Source organism: Lepidochelys kempii, chromosome 24, assembly GCF_965140285.1.
Source record: "Lepidochelys kempii isolate rLepKem1 chromosome 24, rLepKem1.hap1, whole genome shotgun sequence".
NCBI classification, from domain to species: domain Eukaryota; kingdom Metazoa; phylum Chordata; order Testudines; family Cheloniidae; genus Lepidochelys; species Lepidochelys kempii.
The window spans coordinates 16478623-16487965 of NC_136403.1; positions in this window are offsets into that span (position 1 = coordinate 16478623).

Here is a 9343-nt window from a genome sequence, read left to right on the forward strand (position 1 = left end):
TAGTGAAGAGTGATTGGGGTGGAGAGGTGGGGGGGTCTGTGTCTCAGTGAGGGGTGATTGGGGTGGGGTGGCTGGGGGATCTGTGTCTCAGTGAGGGGTGATTGGGCTGTGGATTGCTGGGGTATCTGTTTCTCAGTGAGGGGTCATTGGGGTGGTTGGTGTCATGGAGTATGGGGGAGTCAGGGCCCTGCACCCCCCACCCGCCACTTCCTGCGATTCACCATGACTCTCAGCCAGCCAGTAAAACAGAAGGTTTATTAGACAACAGGAACACAGTTTAAAACAGAGCTTGTAGGTACAGAGAACAGGATCCCTCAGTCAGGTCCATCTTGCGCGGTGGGGAGCCCAGACCCTGGTTCTGGGCCTCCCTCTGTTTTCCCGGCCAGCTCTAAACTGAAACCCCCTCCAGCCCCTCCTCTGGCCTTTGTCTCTTTCCTGGGCAAGGAGGCCACCTGACTCTTTGTTCTCCAACACCTTCAGTTGGCACCTTGCAGGGGAGGGGCCCAGGCCACGGCCATTCTCTGTGCGGACACCATCACACTGGCCCTCTAGGGCTCTGCAGCAATCACACCCCCTTATCCCACCACCTAGATACTTAAGAACTGCATAGGGGAAACTGAGGCCCCCACAGTATTCAGAGAAAACATTAAGAACATTCCCACTTCATCACATCTCTCTCCCCTTTGAGACCGAACTGAGCGAGGTCACTTTAGCCAGTGACCTGGGGAAGTTAGAACCCACCAACGTTCCCATGGATGCCCCAACATTTCTCCCATTGTTTGGTGGGAGTTACACCAGGCCTGTCAGGGTTCCTTCCCCACTCTGAACTCTAGGGTACAGATGTGGGGACCTGCATGAAAGACCCCCTAAGCTTATTCTTACCAGCTTTGGTTCAAAACTTCCCCAAGGTACAAACTTTGCCTTGTCCTCGAACCCTATGCTGCCACCACCAAGCGTTTTAAACAAAGAACAGGAAAAGAGACCACTTGGAGACATCTTCCCCCAAAATATCCCCCCAAGCCCTAACCCCCCTTTTCTGGGGAAGGCTTGATAAGAATCCTCACCAATTTGTACAGGTGAACACAGACCCAAACCCTTGGATCTTAAGAACAATGAAAAATCAATCAGGTTCTTTAGAGAAGAATTTTAATTAAAGAAAAGGTAAAAGAATCACCTCTGTAAAATCAGGATGGAAAATACTTTACAGGGTATTCAGATTCAAAACACAGAGGATCCCCCTCTGGGCAAAACCTTCAAGTCACAGAAAACAGGAATAAACCTCCCTCTTAACACAAGAAAAAGTCACATAAAACAAAAGATAAACTAATCCGCTTTGCCTGGTTTACCTATAGTGGTTGCAATATTGGAGACTTGGATTAGGATGGGTTGGAGAAGATGGATCTCTGTCTGGCCTCTCTCAGTTCCAAGAGAGAACAACCACGTAAACAAAGAGCACAAACAAAAGCCTTCCTTCTCCCCCCCCCCTCAACAAGATTTGAAAGTATCTTGTCCCATTAATGGTCCTTTGGGTCAGATGCCAGCCAGGTTAGTTGAGCTTCTTAACCCTTTATAGGTAACAGGGTGTTGCATCTGGCCAGGACGGATTTTATAGCACTGTATACAGAAAGGTGGTTACTCTTCCCTTTATAGTTATGACAAGGCCCTTCCAGTTTCATGCCCTCCCGTAGGTCGGGTGTGCTTGATGGCACTCGCAGGCCACATGTGGGAAGGTTTATGTGGCCTGTGCCCTTTTGCCACCCCAAAACTCCTGGGGTTCAAACTGAGATCGGGTCTTCTCCCAGCACTCCAGTCTGGAGGGCTGTGATTCGGGCTCTCTTGGTGTTAAGGAAAAGTTAGCACATGTGACTCCATTTTGGTTTGGGGCCCAGCATTGTCGAAAAGCAAACACATCATCCAGCAGGAGGAGTGATCCTTAGATACTGAATCCCTGTGAAAATCCTCCTCCTTGTCTCCAGCCTGCCTTGACTCCCAGTATCTGTTTTTTGTCAGTCTCTAACTCCCTATCTCTTGGCCTTTGATGTGAGGCCTCCCATCCTGAAAATAAAAGTTACTAATGCATGGCTTTAGGACCATGCTGTGTAATTAACATACTGGTTTAGCAGGAGGAATGCACCAAGCAGGGATAGGAGGTAGATAAGAAAAGGGTTTGTTTATTGGCTAAGGTTTCCGATGCACGAGGGCAACATGCTTTGCTAAAAAGTATATAACCTTTGTATAATCTGTATTCAGGGTCCCCTCCTGGCTAGCAGGGGGGCACCACGCTCAAGCGTAATAAACTTAGTGTCTTTTGGGAACTCTACAGCTGTGGACTATGTTTATGTGCCTCAGCCTAGATTCGAACTGTGCGTGACCTATCAGGTATAATTCGCAGCAGTTGTGTGCGTGTCCTCTCAGGTGTAATTCCTAACACTTGGTTAAAAGCCCCCACCTTGACCTTGGCCACCCTCTGCCCAGGTGTGTCTGTCACCAGCAGCTCAGCATCAGCCCCTTTCATTTGATGCAGCCACGTTGGGGCAGAGGGGTCAGGATACACAGCAAAGCACCGCCCAAAGAGATACGGCCACAGCTTTTTAGGGGCCTGCCCCATGGCCAGGCATTTCTTCTCTGTGGCCGCATAGTTCTGCTCCCGGGGCAGCAGCTTTTTGCTCGGGTACCCAATGGGGTGTCTCTCCCCCTCAGCATCGGCCTGCATCAGCACCGCATCCAGCCCTGCGTCAGAGGTGTTGGTGAACACTGTAAAGGCTTGGCAAAATCTGGGTTTACCAGATTTACCAGAGCCTGGATTAGAGCCTCCTTCAGCGCACAGAGAGTCCTCTGGCACTGCTCAATCCAGACCATCTCGTCTGGCTTCCCCTTCTTACACAGCTCAGTGATGGGGGCAGCTAGGGAGCTAAAGTGGGGTACAAACCTCCAGTAGTACCCCGCCATCCTGATTAAGGCCTGGACCTGTTTCTTGGTCTGGGGAATGGGCCAATCTCTGATTGTCTCCACCTTGGCCGGCTCTGCGCTTGGGCAGCTGCTCCCCACCTTGTGGCCCAGGTACAACACCTCTGCCATCCCCACCTTACACTTTCCAGCTTTCACCGGCAGTCCTGCCTCCTTGAGGCAGCCCAGCACCCTCTTCACCTGGGACACGTGTTCCTCCCAGGTCTGGCTAAAGACATAGATGTCACCAATGTACGCCAAGGCCAAGTTCTCCATCCCCCTCAGTAACGGAACCACCCGGCGCTGGGAGGTGGCCGACCCTTGAGGTCGAAAGGCTGGACCAGGAACTCAAAGAGCCCCAAAGGGGTGAAAGCAGATTTCAACCTGGCATCTGGGTCCAAAGGCACCTGCCAGTCACCTTTGGTGAGATCCATAGGAGTGAGTAACGAGCCCTCCACAGCTTGTCTAGTATCTCACCAGGCCTAGGCATGGAGTAGGCATCGGACATGGTGATGGCATTAAGCTTCTGATAGTCCACCCAGAATCAGATTGACCCGTCTTTCTTGGGGACCAGCCCCACGGCTGAGGCTCATGGGCTGTTGAACAGCTGGATCACCTCTAAAGCCAACATGTCCTTGACCTCTCTCTCCAGGTTCTGGGCTGTTTTCCCAGTGACTCTGAACAGGGGACACCTGATGGGAGGATTGGCTCCCATCTCAGGGAAGAGATCCACCAGGGGTTTTTCCCCCTTCTTCTCCCAGTCATCCCTACTCCAGGTCCAGGGGTCCCCTCACTCTCCTCCCATACAGCAGCTCAAAAGGGAAGAACCCTGTGGATTCCTGGGGCACTTCCCTGTACCACAGGTGGGGCAGGTTCTTGTCCCAGTCCTGCGGATGCTGATTCATAAAAGTCCTCAGCATGATCCTCAGTTTCCCATAAAATCTCTCCACCAGCCCGTTGGACTAAGGGTGATATGCAGAGGCCCCGGTGGGCCAGACCCCACATTTCTCCCACAAGCCCTAGAGGACTCAGTTTCCCTGGGTGTTACTGCTTTAACAAGGAGGGGGAGGATCGCCAGCCTTACTTCTCCGCTGTTCCCAGCTCCACCCACAGCCCGGTCTGTGTTCATGATACGATATGAGTCTGCTCAGACTCAGCTCACCACCCCACCTCAGTGCTGTCTGTGCCTCTCAACAGCTCTCCCCTTGTAACTCCCCAATACATCCTCACAGGGCCTGCCCCATACGCCCCCTCACAGACCCCCAGTGTCCCCCCTCAGGACCTGCCCCATACGCCTCCTCACAGCCCTCCAGTGTCCCCTCTCAGGACCTGCCCCATAAGCCTCCTCACAGCGTCCCCTCCCCCCAGTGTGTCCCCACAGGACCTGCCCCATACACCTCCTCACAGCCCCCCCTCAAGCGTGTCCCCTCAGGACCTGCCCCATACACCTCCTCACAGCATCCCCCCCCCCCAAGCGTGTCCCCTCAGGACCTCCCCCAAACACTTCCTCACAGCCCCCTCCAAGCATGTCCCCTCAGGACCTGCGCCATACACCTCCTCACAGTGCCCCTCTAAGTGTGTCCCCACAGGACCTGCCCCATACACCTCCTCACAGCCCCCCCTCACCAGTGTCCCCCCTCAGGACCGGCCCCACAAGCGGCCTCACAGCCCCCCAGTGTGTCCTCAAAGGATGTGCCCCATACGCCTCCACACAGCCCCCCAGTATGTCCCCTCAGGACCTGCCCCACACACCTCCTCACAGCCCCCCCCCCAAGCGTGTCCCCTCAGGACCTACCCCACACACCTCCTCACAGAGCCCCCCCCAAGCGTGTCCCCTCAGGACCTGCCCCACACACCTCCTCACAGCCCCCCCGCCCAAGCGTGTCCCCTCAGGACCTGCCCCACACACCTCCTCACAGCCCCCCCGCCCAAGCGTGTCCCCTCAGGACCTGCCCCACACACCTCCTCACAGCCCCTCCCATTCCCTCATTCTCCTCGTCCTGTCCCCCATTCTCCCTGCAGACCCTCGAGATCCCTTCCTCGCTCCTCGTGTCCCGCCCCGGGACTCCCCGTGCCGTGGATACACCAATCCCTGGCGGGCGGGCGGGCGGGTGAGGACCCCGCCGCGAGGCAGTGACCGTGGGTCTCGCGCGCCCCGTTTCTGCCCCGCCCCCTCCGCTCAGCCCGGCACGCGGCGGTAGGCAGCGCCGGGGGGGGGGCGGGAAGGGGGCGGAGCTTTGGAAAAGGCGGGAAGAACCGGGGGCGTTTGCGAGTCTGCGGGGTGGGGAGGAGACAGCGCGAGACGTGGAGAGGAAGCAACGGCGGGGGGGGGACGATGGAACGGCCTCCTGCTCCTCCCCGGACCCTTCAGTGGGCGGGGCAAAGGAACAGCCCCGCCCCCTTTCAGGCAGCCTATTGGGAGGCTTAACATGGGGGACGCATTAGAACAGACTCCTTCTGCCCCCTCCAGACGTTTCAACCCTCTCCTGTCTCCTCATGTAGCCCGGGGGGGCGCAAGGGAACAGCTCGCTTCTTCCAGCCTGGAGGGAGAAGTCGCAGGGGGAGGGGTAATGGAACAGCTGCCTCCCCACTGCTCCCCTCCCAGCCTTGGGGTGGGGGTTAAAGGACCAGCTTCCTCCCTTTAGTCCTCTCGCCACACAGCGTGGACAGAATTGGTGGGTGTCACCCCCATTGCCCTGCTCTCAGGGGGAGGGGTCACAATACCCTCTGAACCTGGGGGCTGAGGGGGTTTGAGCCCCCTTCCCGCAGCAAGGAGTGATGGGATTGGAAGGTCTTTGGTCACCAGAGAAACCCACCTCCATGACTGGACTCGGCACCAGGCCTCCATCGTCCAGGCTTCATGTCTGGCCTCTGGTAGCCTGGGGTCCACGGGGGGGCCTAAGTGTTTTGTCTCTGGCTTCAACAGCTGGACTCAACACTTGGCCTCCTTTCCCTGCCTTCGGCATCTGGACTTGACACCTGGTGTCGGTGTCTGATTTCTGTCTCAGCTTCAAACATCCGGCCGCAGCCTCTGGTCTGAACATCTGGCTGAAACATCTGCTCTCTAAGCCACCCGACTGCAGCCTGCATTTGACCTCAGCATATGCCATCGACATCTGGCACAGGTAGATCAGGTTTTTTAGGTACATTTCTTTCTTCTGCCTCTTTTTAACGAGTTCCCGGGAATACTCTGGTCTGATATTGATAATTGGCTGAGGTGGCAGCACTTTTGCAATCTCCTGCACCCTCTAATCTAACAAGAGTGAGGCATTTACATTTTCAGATTAGTGCACCCATCACCCCATTATTTACATTACAGCACTGAATAATCCTGTACCAACAAATATTTTCCACCCGCACCTGGTAGCGAGCAAAGCCTACTGCATGTCTAGAAAGTTTTTGGCCTCAGCACATGGGAGGAAAACGTGGTTGTTTGTTGTTGTCTTCCCTAAACTTTATATCAGAGTTTAGGGCTTGGGTTCCCACACTTTTGACTGGGACGACCCCATTGTAATGAATTATTTCCTTTCAGGGCCCCAGATAGCATGGAGGACACCATTTTGGAGAGCGAAATGGCATCCTCAGCACAGTGTGACCTCACGTGTATGGCGCATGCGACATCACGCCTCGTAGAGGATGCCAGTTTTCTCTACCAAATGGCATCTTCCATGCTGAATGACCTCATATGTGTGGTATGTGCAAAGTCATGCTGTGTGGAGGATGGCACATTGTAGAGCAATATGGCACTCTCAATGCCTCATGATTTCGAATGTGTCATACATGTGAGGTCACGCTGTGCGGAGCAAAATGGGTTGCTGGAACTCCATCTGCTGATGGCTGGGGTCGAGACACACAGTTAGGGAACTGCTGTGGGGAAGATTGAAGGTACTTTTTAGGCCAGGGACTAATGGGCTGCTTTATTCGATTGATTGATATGGGTGAGTTAATTCATTCTCTTTATGTGATTGTCCTGCTTGGCAGCCATCATTATGTGATTGAAAGTTGGGGCACCAGGAGCTTTTCCTTTGAGCATTTGTTTTATGGTTATTTATATATTTTCAGAAGTGACTTGTGATTTTGGGAGCCCAACTCAAAACACCTTGTGCAGAGCACCCAACCTGTGAAAATCAGCTCTCTTTGAAGGCTTGGGCTCCCCAGAATGGCTAGTTCCTTTTGGAAAATGTTGGCCTGATTATTAAGTTCTATAAAGGGCACTTTAAAATGTCTTGCTTATGTGAAGTAAGTATAAAAATCACAATTCCATGGAGTGTCACCGACAATCAGCCCTTTAGGGTACAGTCTTCATTGCTGTCCAGAAAATCTAAATGAAATGGTTTGAATTGTAACTTGGATATTTTCTGACATGGATATGCCTTAAAATGGCTGGGAATTTAGGGCCAAATATGTCACATAACCTCTAATGCTGCGTTACTGGAGCCAAAAATCATGTTGGCAAACCTGATCTAAGCCCTGCAGATGATTATTGCATCCTAATGGGTGATGTACTTATTGCCATTTCTGTATGCATGCAGAACCACGAAGAAGCCTGCTGCTACCCAGTTTGTTCGAGCCATTCTTGCCCCATTGTGCCCTACGCTTACACAGAGCAGGTCTGTGCTCCTGTCTGGTGGCTGGAGTTTGAGCTAAGAGACTCTGAGCTAAAGAATCCTAAAATAGGGGATTCATAAACTGCTATATGTGGACTAACCACGAGGGGGAGCCGAGAGCCACAATGTCTACTAATGGTGGTAACAGTACCCCCATCACCAAGAGCTAAAAGCTGCCCTCGCAGCGAAAGCTCATCCCAACTTTCAGAGTTCCATTGCGGCTCAAATCCTCATATGGAGCATCTCTTCTGACAAATCTCACCTGGGAAGGAGCCACTGGGGGGGACTGAACCCTGGCTAGCTACATCTGAAATCATGCCAGAGCTGAAAGGGTTATATTTGTTTGCGCAAAGTCAGTTGCTGACTAATACACCTGTACGATGTCCTGCTGCTAGAGGGCACACAGCCACCCAGGGGAGGTATGGGTTACACCTTCATTTTTTTTTAAGATTTGATAGTGGACTCTAGCCTTTGTAGGCACATTTTTCGCGTGGCTTCTTGATGATTTGGGAATCTGCCCATGCAGTTCATGAATTCTGTGTGAGCTTATGAACTGTCCATCTGTATCTTTATTAGATTGCAAACTCCATTTTGAATGTGTGTGTAACCCTTCTGCCCGTCAGAGTTGGCAGCAACAAGGGCCGGGTTCAATATCTAGGGGTTCCATTCCAATAACACAATGCAAACTGGCTCGAGCCCCCACCCAGTGACCTGGGACAAATATATACCACCCCTGCTGGGCGCCTCCAAGAGTCAATACTTCCCCTCTCGCAAGCACATAGTCTGAGTGTAGCAAAAGTCTTTTAATAACAGAGAGAAACAATGTGGCATTATGTTGGGGAAACACCACCAACAGGATTCATAACACAACCCATGAGCAAAAAAAACCCACCCCAGGCAAATTGGGGCATGCCCTTTTCCCTTTGGTTCTTGAGTCCAGCAACCCCAAATCACCCAAAGTCCCAAAAGTCCAATGCCCCAAAAGTCTCTGTCCCTGGTCAGGGCAGCCCCAGAGTTCGAAAGTTTATCTGCGGAGCTTTACCTCCCAACCTGGGTGGAAATGGGACAGGGGTAAGAGGCACCTTACGTGATCTGAAGCTGACCGCCCCATAGCTCCATAGTGGCGCTCCACTCCGCCAGCCGCCCCACAAACTCCTTCGCTCAGCTGCGCTCCGCTCCGCCAGCCGCCCCACGAACTCCTTCGCTCAGCTGCGCTCCGCTCCGCCAGCCGCCCCACGAACTCTTTCACTCAGCTCCACGGCCCACAAGCAGCTCCTGCCATCCACACACTGCGCCGCATCGAACTGCTCCACAATATATCTTCAGGCTCCCCCACTACTTAACACAACACTCAGTGATTTCAGCTCTTAGGTGAATTCAGCTTATAATAGGGGAGCCCCAGTGCTGGTGCACTGTCAGCCCAAAGTGAGCTCAGCAGCCTATAACTAGACTTCTAATGAAATCAAAATTAGCTCTGATATTCCACAGTGGAGGGAGGAGGAAGTGCAATTAGCATGTAAGGCCCTCACCAAGGGGCCCATGCCACCAAGTATTAATACTTGTCCCCAGCCTCTCTCCATTCACACAGTTTTGGAACCCATGACCCTTGCCTAGCGAGTGCTACTTAGTTGATGGTGAATCCCTCCATCATAACAAAAGGCCACATGCAGTTCCAAGCACAGTTCCCATAATCAGGGTAATAACAATTTATTCTTCCTGCCCCAATAACAGAGACACTGGGGATCCCACAGCAGCCAAAGTGACCATTTGGGCAGCTATGGCCTCATTCT